Here is an 11,429-nt window from a genome sequence, read left to right as displayed (position 1 = left end):
TGGGTGTCCGCGCTAAGTTCGGTATCGATATGGTGCTCCTGGGGGAGCTCGGGACCACCAGGTTGTCTAAGGAGGGGTGAACCGGCCCAGGTCAGAGACGGAGCAGGTCAAAGCCCCCGTGCTGATCAGTAGTGGGATCGCGCCTGAGAATAGACACTGCAGGAAAAAAAAAAAACAGTTATTCTGTGGCGTTATAGGTATCTTTGTTTACACAATTTTTCAAAATCAGACAATATTGTGTATATATTACAATATTAATTTCTTATTATTGAATTGTTTTAAATAAATATCACATTTGCAACTGTTCAGTGTTCAAGAAATGCTGAGAAATCACTTCACGTTACCCCACATTAGTGATTACTGATAGACTGTCTGGAAAAAAAGTCATGTTTTATAGAAGAAAATAAATCACCCGCTGACTTTCAAAGCTGCTACAGTAGCGACTTTTTACTTTGAGGAACGTGATAGTATTGAAGTGGAGTGAAAAGTACGATATTTGTCTTTCAAATGTAGTGAAGTTAAAGTCATAAGTTTCTAGAAAAAATATACTCAAATATAGTACTCAAAAAGTGTACTTAAGTACAATACTCAAGTAAATGTACTTCATTACTGTCCACCTGAGACTCCCGCCCCTAATTCTGTTATCACTTCAGGGAATATAAAGTTCATCACAATAAAATGAATGAGCTTAACGTGTGTACATGTGATAAATACACATTAAGTCACATCATTAACTTACATTAGATTAGATAATGGTCAGATGTATTAAAGTGAATTAAAACAACAGCAATTTTTAAATCAAATTTATGTCCAAATCTGTTTGGAGATTAGAACTTTGGAAATGTAGGCTATTACCACACACTTTTGAAATGATATCTAAGATATTTAACCCTTTGATGCACAACATGGGTCTAAAGTGACCCAAGTGAGTTTATTTTTTCTATATATTGGCAAGAAATTAATTTAATCATTCAGAATTTCAGGAATTCCTCAATTAACTTGTTTTTGATCACCCCAAATTGTTATTGTCATTTTTCCTTTCTTACTTTTTGAATAAAAATGGTTTTTGTATCACTACCCCTCTGAAGGAGTGGATCGCAGATCTACAATGGCCTTCATAATAATATTAATTATAATATTTGTTGAATAATTCAAAGTTACATTTATGCATGTTAGAAAATAAGTTGAATATGGCTTTAGTCTGCCTTTTGACTCTCTGAGAAGCTGATCTCATTGTGTGTGTGTAGTTAACCATATTTGATAAGCTTCAGGGCAGAGCCCGGCAACCTTGAAGTACAGATAAGTGTTCTCTGCGTATGTGTGTGTGAATGTCTATCTCTGATGCAGAGAGAGAGCTCTAGGATGAAATCATAATTTGCCTTCACCCTGATGTCCAGGGTAACAGATATACGTCTCTGGAGAGACCTATTGCGTCTGAGTCTGATCACTTGTCACCAGAGGTGTAAAATACTGGAGTAATTTTACTTGATTACTGTGCTTAAGTATTATTTTGGGGAGAATAGACACTGCAGCGCAGCCTGAGCGATACAGAGAGACCCAGACTTTTGCGTTTACTCTTAAATAACTCCCAGGCCAACTATAAAATAAAACCCTTTCTGGCCAAATTAAGTTACTGCTCTAAATGCTCTAATTGTTAATATCGTAATAACTTCCAGGCTTACTGAACAAACAACAGAAATTTTTGTTTATTCACGAGTTCATCTCAATAAATTACAATGTCGTGGAAAAGTTCATTTATTTCAGTAATTCAACTCAAATTGTGAAACTCGTGTATTAAATAAATTCAATGCACACAGACTGAAGTAGTTTAAGTCTTTGGTTCTTTTAATTGTGATGATTTTGGCTCACATTTAACAAAAACCCACCAATTCACTATCTCAACAAATTAGAATATGGCATGACATGCCAATCAGCTAATCAACTCAAAACACCTGCAAAGGTTTCCTGAGCCTTCAAAATGGTCTCTCAGTTTGGTTCACTAGGCTACACAATCATGGGGAAGACTGCTGATCTGACAGTTGTCCAGAAGACAATCATTGACACCATTCACAAGGAGAGTAAGCCACAAACATTCATTGCCAAAGAAGCTGGCTGTTCACAGAGTGCTGTATCTAAGCATGTTAACAGAAAGTTGAGTTGAAGGAAAAAGTGTGGAAGAAAAAGATGCACAACCAACTGAGAGAACCACAGCCTTATGAGGATTGTCAAGCAAAATTGATTCAAGAATTTGGGTGAACTTCACAAAGAATGGACTGAGGCTGGGGTCAAGGCATCAAGAGCCACCACACACAGACATGTCAAGGAATTTGGCTACAGTTGTCGTATTCCTCTTGTTAAGCCACTCCTGAACCACAGACAACGTCAGAGGCGTCTTACCTGGGCTAAGGAGAAGAAGAACTGGACTGTTGCCCAGTGGTCCAAAGTCCTCTTTTCAGATGAGAGCAAGTTTTGTATTTCATTTGGAAACCAAGGTCCTAGAGTCTGGAGGAAGGGTGGAGAAGCTCATAGCCCAAGTTGCTTGAAGTCCAGTGTAATACTCAAAATTTAAGATCAGTTCTACATAGATGATCTATCAGAAAACTACTACACACTTCTTGGTAGTTCTTCTTCATAACGCCAGCTCCTCCTGCAGACCCTTGATCTGCATCTCCAGTTCGCCCCTTGCCAGGTTTGTCTGGTCCAGTAAGCGGCGCAGGTTAGCGATGTTGGCATCCACACTCTGCCGCATAACCACCTCATGTTCATATCTGATTGTTGGAAAGGTGACATAGGGAATAAACACACCAATCATTATTTAAACACAACCAATGTCATCAATACACACATGCAAAACTGTTCAAAAGATTGCAACCAGTAAGTTGTTGTTTTTTGTTTATTTTTACATTTTGAAAGAAGTCTCTTATGCATACTAAGGCCGCATTTATTTGACCAAAAATACAGTAAAACTGTTATATTGTAATATGTTTTAAAATGTAATGAGAACACATATGGAGACTTGCTTTATGTGGACATAGGCTATCATCAAACTGAGAAAACAAGTCTCTTTTTTAGCTGCTTTATCCAAAAGAATGTCATTGCACTAGAACATGCTAGTAATGTTTCATATATTCGTTCAGGCATCACTGTATCTTGTCCTTCAGGTCCTTGATGGTGTTCCAGTAGTTGGAGTAGTCCCTCTGTGCGACCGGCCCTTTCTTCTCATAGTACTGGCGGATCTGCCTCTCCAGGATGGCATTGGCAGCCTCCAGTGAACGCACCTTGTCCAGGTAGGATGCCAGACGGTCGTTCAGGTTCTGCATGATGGTCTTCTCATTCTGATGGAAGTCATTCATGCCTGCTGCATGTCCTCCACCATAACCTCCACCGTATCCACCACCAAAACCGCGTCCTCCACCATATCCTCAACCATATCCTCCACCATATCCTCCACCACATCCTCCTCCGTATTCTCTGCTTCTGGATTGCAGGGAGGAGCAAGAGATGCTTCTACCTAAACCACCTCCATACACACTGTAGGATTTCTGTGGAAAGATTGTGGAACCACACTGACTCTTGGTGATAATGGACTTTGAGGTCACGGTCTTGGGTCCTTTGGAGGACATAATTTGAGCAGAGACCGACATGGTGGATGGATACGGAGATGAGATGAACCCAGAGAGGAAACCTTGGAGTTGTCCAGAGGAGGATGGCACCTTTGAGCCCAGCTCTGACCTCTTGTAGGGATGCAGATCCAGGCACTCCTGCACTTTGTGGGTGGGTGACGGAGGGTAGGGTGTGTGTCGGAGGTGTATGTGTGTCAGTCCCAGCTGTCACCACCAGCAGAGATGAACCTTAAAGACCAGTGTTCAGGTTCCACCCTGGTGAGGAAGCTGCTAAGTCATTTATCTGTTAACCGAATGTACTCATGAGATGTACTCACTGTCAAGACTACAATGGAGACGATAAAAACAAAAAGTGCGATAAAATAATTAGGCTTGCGACACACACTGTGTGTATGCAAGTTGTGTGTGTGTGTGTGTGTTTACGAGCACGTGCAAGTGTTTTGTGCCAGCGGAGGAAATCCCTTCGACAGTTAGGTGCCAATAAAGGTGGTTGAGCTGGTCATGCATGGTTGGAGATTTGATAAATTCACCATTTTCATCATAATAAAGAAGGATTTGGAAGACAGGCAACTCACTGATGTGATGTGAGATCATTTGAGGCGGTTTCACCACCCTTTTACAGGTCACACCGATCAGTATTTTGCATCACCGTATCAGCACACCGACGGAGTAATTGCATGCCCAGTTTGGATATTATATATATATATATTTTTTTGTGAATGGTGCATGTGTGCAATATTTTTATATTTATTTAGTATGTAGACAAAAACATGAGGAAAAAGTAGCTACAAAAGATTCCACTTGTAATTTTTTATTTGCTTTTGTGCAAGTTTGTCATAAGGCGTGCATTAAATGTCTAAATTAAATGGTTTATTTTAAATTATTTTGAGGAGTAAAACATCTATTTTCTCAGTGTCCTTTCTAATAAAGCTTCTTTATTCTACATCTGAATCTGAGAGACAGAGTTTATCTGCACTAGAGGGCACAGTGAGCAGCAGGTTGAGCAGCAGCGCTGAGCAATAGTCCAAGCAGGGGCAAACAGAGTTCCAAAACAGAAAGATGAAGGGTTAATCCAGGAAACACGGGCAAGAATCAAAACATGAGGATACAGACAAAGCGAGACTAAGACAACTAAGAGGGTTCCGTATCACAACTAAAACTAGGAGAGTAATAAATGCAGAACAATACTGGACTTAAACAGAAACACAGAATGGCTCGGTAAGGCAGCTAACACTAGGGGAGTGCTATATGCAGAACAATACTCGGCGATCTAACTGAGGAAGTCCATAGTTTAACGGGTCAAAAACGGGTGCATTGACTGAAACTGGATTGGTAGACATTTCAGTAAGTGACATTAAACAGGTAGACAATTCACATTCAGACTCATAAGTTGAAACCGGACAGACAGATAGCTCAGAATCAAGCTCGTTGACGGAAACTGGATAGACAGACTGTTCACTAGGGGTATCTTTGGCAATGACAGTGTTAACTGGGCATGCAGAAAGTTCATTTAAAGTTTCCATGGCAGTGACAGGCAAGATAGACAGTTCGAACTCAGACACATTAGTAGAGAAGAGACGGACAGGCAGTTCACAATCAGTAACCTTGGCCAGTTCAGAACATGGCGATAGTTCAGAGATAGCCTCCTCAGCCGGTTCGGAGCAGGGCAAAAGTTCAAGAGCGGCCTCTGTGGCCGTGACAGAACAACCAGGGAGTTCATAGACGGCCTCCATAGCTGTGACAGGACAGGATGAGGATTCGCAGACAGCCTCCATAGCTGTGACAGGACAGGACCAGCGTTCAGGGACCGCCCTTCTGGCTGCGACAGGACAGGACGAGGTTTCACATTCGCAGACGGCCTCCATAGCCGTGACTGGACAGGACGAGAGTTCAGGGACAGCCCTTCTGGCTGCGACAGGACAGGACGAGGATTCGTAGACAGCCTCCATAGCCGTGACAGGACAGGACGAGAGTTCAGAGACAGCTCTTCTGGCTGCGACAGGACAGGACAAGAGTTCAGGGACAGCCTTTCTGGCTGTGACAGGACAGGACGAAGATTTGTAGATGGCCTCCATAGCCATGATAGGACAGGACGAGAGTTCAGGGACAGCCCTTCTGGCTGCGACAGGACAGGCAGCGGTTGCCGCCACCTCTGGAGGTTCTACAGTGGTAACAGTCTCTTTGACCGCGACACGGCAGGCTGAGAGTACATTGCTGGGCACCACCACCATAAAAGGAGCTGAAGCGAGCACCGCCGCTTCGGGAGGATCTGCAGCATGTGCCGCCACCTCTGGAGAAGCTGCAGCAGGTGCCATCGCCTAGGGCAGTTCTGAAGTGGTGTACACAGCCCAAATGCAACATAAAGGGATCCCCATCAAGGGAAGCGCTTCGGACAGGGGAATTAGAACAGGAACAGGAGGGTTAGAGTCAGCTGGTTTAGGGATACCAGCTGCACGTGCAGACACCAGTGGTCCACCCCTCACACTGGATACCAGACTAGGATACTGAAGGACTGACCTTGAATATCTGGGTGTGGCAGACAGGACGTAACAAGACTCTGGATGATCAGCTGTAACGTGATGTGGTTCTGGATGGTCAGCGGTGACGTGAAGAGACTCTGGAAGATCTGCTGAGACGTGATGAGACTCTGGATGGTCAGCGGTGACGTGAAGAGACTCTGGAAGCTCAGCAGAGACGTGATGAGACTCTGGAAGGTCAGCAGAGACGTGACTTGCCTCGTGACGATCAGTTGAGACACGACTTGACTCGTGAAGATTAGCTGTGACTTGGCTGGACTCACAATGATCAATTGTAATTTGACCTGATTCATGAAGATCAACTGTGACTTGACCTAGTTCATGACGATCAACTGTGACTTGACTTGATTCATGACGATCAACTGTGACTTGACTTGATTCATGAAGATCAGCTGAGACTTGACTTGATTCATGAAGATCAGCTGAGACTTGACTGAACTCTGGCAGATCAGACGATACATAGCGAGGTTCTGGCAGATCATACGAGACATACACAGGCTCTGATGCAGCAACTGCGATGTTAATGGGTTCTGAGGCGGCAGAAATAACCACCACGACATGTTTAGGATCAGGAACGACGGTAGTGTCAACACAGTACTTGGTTGTCGCCTCCATTTTGTGAGTCGCTCCGTGGCTGCCATTACATGAGCGGACGCGGAGTCACGTTCCTCCGCGACACCCACAGTAAACGCCGAACCAACAGTCAACAAAGCATAGTCCATAAACTGAGCGAGCGATTAACGCGGACCCTCGCGTCTAAGCTTAGACCGAAGAGGTTGATTTATGCCAGGCATCCTCAAATCTGGCCCACTCCTGCAGAGTTTAGCTCTAACCCTATTCAAACACACCTGAGCATGCTAATCAGAGTCTTCAAGATCATTAGAATATCACAAGTAGGTGAGTTTGATCAGGGTTGGAGCTAAACTCTGCAGCAGATTGGCCCTCCAGGGAAAGATTTGAGGAACCCTGATTTATGCCATCACATGGCATAACAATGGAGGTCGCAGTGAGCAGCAGGTTGAGCAGCAGCGCTGAGACTCTTGGCTCTCGCCGGGTTCAGTGGCGGAGCCTGTAATCCAAGCTACTGGGAGGCTGAGGCTGGCGGATCGCTTGAGCTCAGGGCTTCTGGGCTGCAGTGGACTATGTCGATCGGGTGTCTGCACTAAGTTCGGTATCGATATGGTGCTCCTGGGCAGGGCCGTCCTTTGGGCGGTGCAATTGGTGCGGTCGAACGGACCGAGGGGGACCCCCCCTTGAACGCGATCGTGAATGGACCGAAACACAATCATGAACGGACTGAGGCCCCCCCCCCCCATTTTAAATTTTAGATCATAGTATTATGCGAAATAAAAACATATAACAAATATTTCTTGACAGCCGTTTTATTTTCAGAGACAAGTTTTTCTCACATACAACAACACGACAGTGAGTGTCTTTCGATGTTTTATAAGTAACACATTTCCTTGTTTATTGTCATGTCACAAACTGTGTATCAACACTCATTTAAATGTAAATGTCTGCATGTGTTTGAATACTGTCTCATGAAGTGGCATGCTGTGACTTTAGTAAGTACGTTGTGAAGTGGGGGTGGTTTGCTTGATTTGGGCTGTTTGTCCACCAGAACCACAAGAGGATTGAGCTCCACTAGATGGGACAGCCTGGCAGCCACCTGAGGAGAGGGATCCACTTTGCATCATGGTAGTTGGTCCTGAAGGACAAGAGGGAAAGAGTTATAATGTGCAACATACACTGGCCAGCCTATCCATAAAATACAAAGAGAGATTTCAGTTACCTTGCATTTGAGTCCTGGAAAAGTAAGAAGAAGAAAAAAATAATTAGTGAAGCCTGGACAAGATAATATAGCATAATCCATGCTCCACTGACTTTAACTCACATTAACTTTTAAAAAGAACCAACTTACTTGGCGTCCTGATTTTCCAGGAGGCACCTGTAGGTGGCGATCTCCTGCTCCAGACGCGTCTTGATGTCCAACAACAAGGCGTAATCACGTCCCTGTTGCTCAATGCTTGCCCGCACTTGACAGAGCTCGGCCTCCAGCATGTTGATTTGGTTCTGGTAGCCTGCTAGCATAGAGCTGTACCTAGCCTCTGTTTCTGCCAGTGAGTTCTCCAGTGCTGCTTTCTGTTTGAGAACATGCACAAAAACATAATAAAGCACTGTTGCTCTGCTTGTTTTGGGTCTTATGTTATATTTTCATGTCTCTGGTTTAGATAATCTATCTAATCTCGCTCTACATTCCACTTGTGTCTCACTTTGCTGAGTTGAGACTGCAGTTAGATCTCCAGACTCTTTAAGGTGTTTCGCAGCTCTGGGAGCTGTGATCCTGAAGTTTGCATGCACTCTGTGTGGTCAGCCACCTCTTTGTTCAACCCTGTCATCTAAACAAAAGACAAAAACACTATATCACTATCCAGGCACTACTACAAGTGACATTCTGGAACATGTGGTTTATTATTCAGTGAAAACTTGATAGCAACGTAGAGTTCATATTGAGACTGAGAGAGAAAGAAGATGTCTTACCTTGTCCTTGAACCAGGCCTCCTGTTCCCTGCGGTGTTTCTGGATGATGTTCTCGTAATGAGCACGAATCTCGTCCAGAATCTTTTTCAGGTCTTGCTGAGGAGCAGCATCAACCTCTACGTTCACTGTGTTTGTCAGCTGTGACCTCAGTGCAGCCAGCTCCTGTAATGCCACAGTACAATATAATGTAATGTAATGTAATATAATTTAATATAATATAATGTAATATGGTATAATATAATGTAATATAATATAATATAATATAATATAATATAATATAATATAATATAATATAATACTCAAAAATTTAGGATCAGTTCTACATAGATGATCTATCAGAAAACTACTACACACCTCCTTGTGGTTCTTCTTCATAAATGCCAGCTCTTCCTCCAGACCCTTGAGCTGCATCTCCAGGTCGCCCCCTGCCAGGTTTGTCTGGTCCAGTAAGCGGCGCAGGTTAGTGATGTCGGCCTCCACACACTGCCGCATCACCACCTCATGCTCATATCTGATTGTTGGAAAGGTGACGTAGGGAATAAACACATCAATCATTATTTAAACACAACCAATGTCATAAATACACACATGCACTACGGTTCAAAAGATTGCAACCAGTAAGTTTTTTTATTTTTTTTATTTTGAGTCTCTTATGCTTACTAAGGCTGCATTTATTTGACCAAAAATACAGTAAAACTCTCATATTGTGATATGTTTTAAAATGTAATGTAGCCTATTTCTGCAATGTCAATGCTGATTTGTTTTAGCAGCCATTACTTCAGGCTTCAGTGTCACACGATCCTTCAGAAATCATTCTTATATGCTGATTTGCTGCTCAATGCTCAAAACAGTTGTGGTGAGTGTTTTATCCATCAAACTAGTTGTAAGTTCACATGAATGTGGTCAACGCTGTGTAGCTTACTTGATTCTGAAGTCATCAGCAGCCAGTTTAGAGTTGTCGATCTGCAGGAGGATGTTGGCGTTGTGGATGGTAGCGTTTTTAATCTGAAACATAGAATATTTAATACATGAGAACTCATATGGAGACTTGCTTTATGTGGACATAGGCTATCATCAAACTCTGAGAAAACAAGTCTCTTTTTTAGCTGCTATATCCAAAAGAATGTCATTGCACTAGAACATGCTAGTAATGTTTCATATTCGTTCAGGCATCACTGTACCTTGTCCTTCAGGTCCTTGATGGTGTTCCAGTAGGCACTGTAGTCCCTCTGTGCGACCGGCCCTTTCTTCTCATAGTGCTCGCGGATCTGTCTCTCCAGGATGGCATTGGCAGCCTCCAGCGAGCGCACCTTGTCCAGGTAGGATGCCAGATGGTCGTTCAGGTTCTGCATGGTGGCCTTCTCATTCTGATCAGCCTGGTCTCACAAAATTTTGTGTAATGACCACGGACTCTTAACCCCCAAATCTGTGGTGGCATCACAGAATCGCCGAAAATTCCGTGATGGGCTCACAGAAGTGATACCAATGTAACTCAGTGACAGGCATCAGCCGTGGTCCATGCACGGATTCACTGGTTCAACACCAGCGCTGCATCGGACCACGTAAAAAGAGTGAGTCCGATGCAGTTATATTTTGTATATGAATTTTTACTTTCACTGGAGTACCTAACCCCACCCCTACTCTAAACCTACCCACTTCTGAACAATATAAAACACACACAGGCAAATATAAGTGCAGTCACAGGCATTTATTGCAAAAACTGTCCATAAACAAGCAGTATAATGGCAATGTTGTTACCCAATATATAATTTAATTATGATGATAAAATTCCCAGTATCGTGTCGGCATATTGATGCTAAAGGTTTCCTTTTTAAAGTGTTGAACCAGTGGATCCATGCGTGGTTCACGGCTGATGCCTGTCACTGACTTACATTGGAATCACTTCTGTGAGCCCATCACAGAATTTTCGGCGATTCCGTGATGCCACCACAAATTCGGGGGTTAAGAGCCCGTGGTCATTACACAGAATTCTGTGAGATCAGGTTGTTCTGATGGAAGTCATTCATGCCTGCTGCATGTCCTCCACCATAACCTCCACCGTGTCCTCCACCAAAACCGTGTCCTCCACCTAAACCATATCCTCCACCACAACATCTTCCGTATCCTCTGCTTCTGGATTGCAGGGAGGAGCAAGAGATGCAGGTGCTTCCACCTAAACCACCTCCATACACGTTGTAGGATTTCTGTGGAAAGATCGTGGAACCACACCGACTCTTGGTGATAATGGACTTTGAGGTCACGGTCTTGGGTCCTTTGCAGGACATCAGTTGAACAGAGATCGACATGGTGGATGGATACGGAGATGAGATGAACCCAGAGATGAAACCGTTGGAGTTGTCCAGACGAGGATGGCACCTTTGAGCCTAGCTCTGACCTCTTATAGAGATGCAGATCCAGGGCGGCTCCTGCACTTTGTGGGTGGGTGATGAAGGGTAGGGTGTGTGTGGGAGAGTGTATGTGTGTCAGTCCCAGCTGTCACCACCAGCAGAGATGAACCTTAAAGACCAGTGTTCAGGTTCCACCCTGGTGAGGAAGCTGCTAAGTCATTTATCTGTTAACCGAATGTACTCATGAGATGCACTCACCCTCAAGACTACAATGGAGGCGATAAAAATAAAAAGTGCGATAAAATAATTAGGCTTGCGACACACACTGTGTGTATGCAAGTTGTGTGTGTGTGTGTGTGTTTACGAGCATGTGCAAGTGT

The 11,429-nt window shown here is 43.7% G+C and overlaps 2 pseudogenes; both read right to left on the bottom strand.

The window, feature by feature from the left end:
- Window positions 1-2,629: 2,629 nt before the first annotated feature.
- On the bottom strand, window positions 2,630-3,644 carry LOC131549136 (keratin, type I cytoskeletal 9-like; annotated as a pseudogene).
- A 4,078-nt stretch (window positions 3,645-7,722) lies between these two features.
- LOC131549231 (keratin, type I cytoskeletal 19-like) lies at window positions 7,723-11,007 on the bottom strand (annotated as a pseudogene).
- Between the last annotated feature and the right edge of the window lie 422 nt (window positions 11,008-11,429).

The sequence above is a fragment of the Onychostoma macrolepis genome, chromosome 11 (genome assembly GCF_012432095.1).
Source record: "Onychostoma macrolepis isolate SWU-2019 chromosome 11, ASM1243209v1, whole genome shotgun sequence".
Classification (NCBI taxonomy): Eukaryota; Metazoa; Chordata; class Actinopteri; order Cypriniformes; family Cyprinidae; genus Onychostoma; species Onychostoma macrolepis.
Note: the sequence above shows the minus strand (reverse complement) of the source record. Positions and strands in the feature narration are given on the sequence as shown.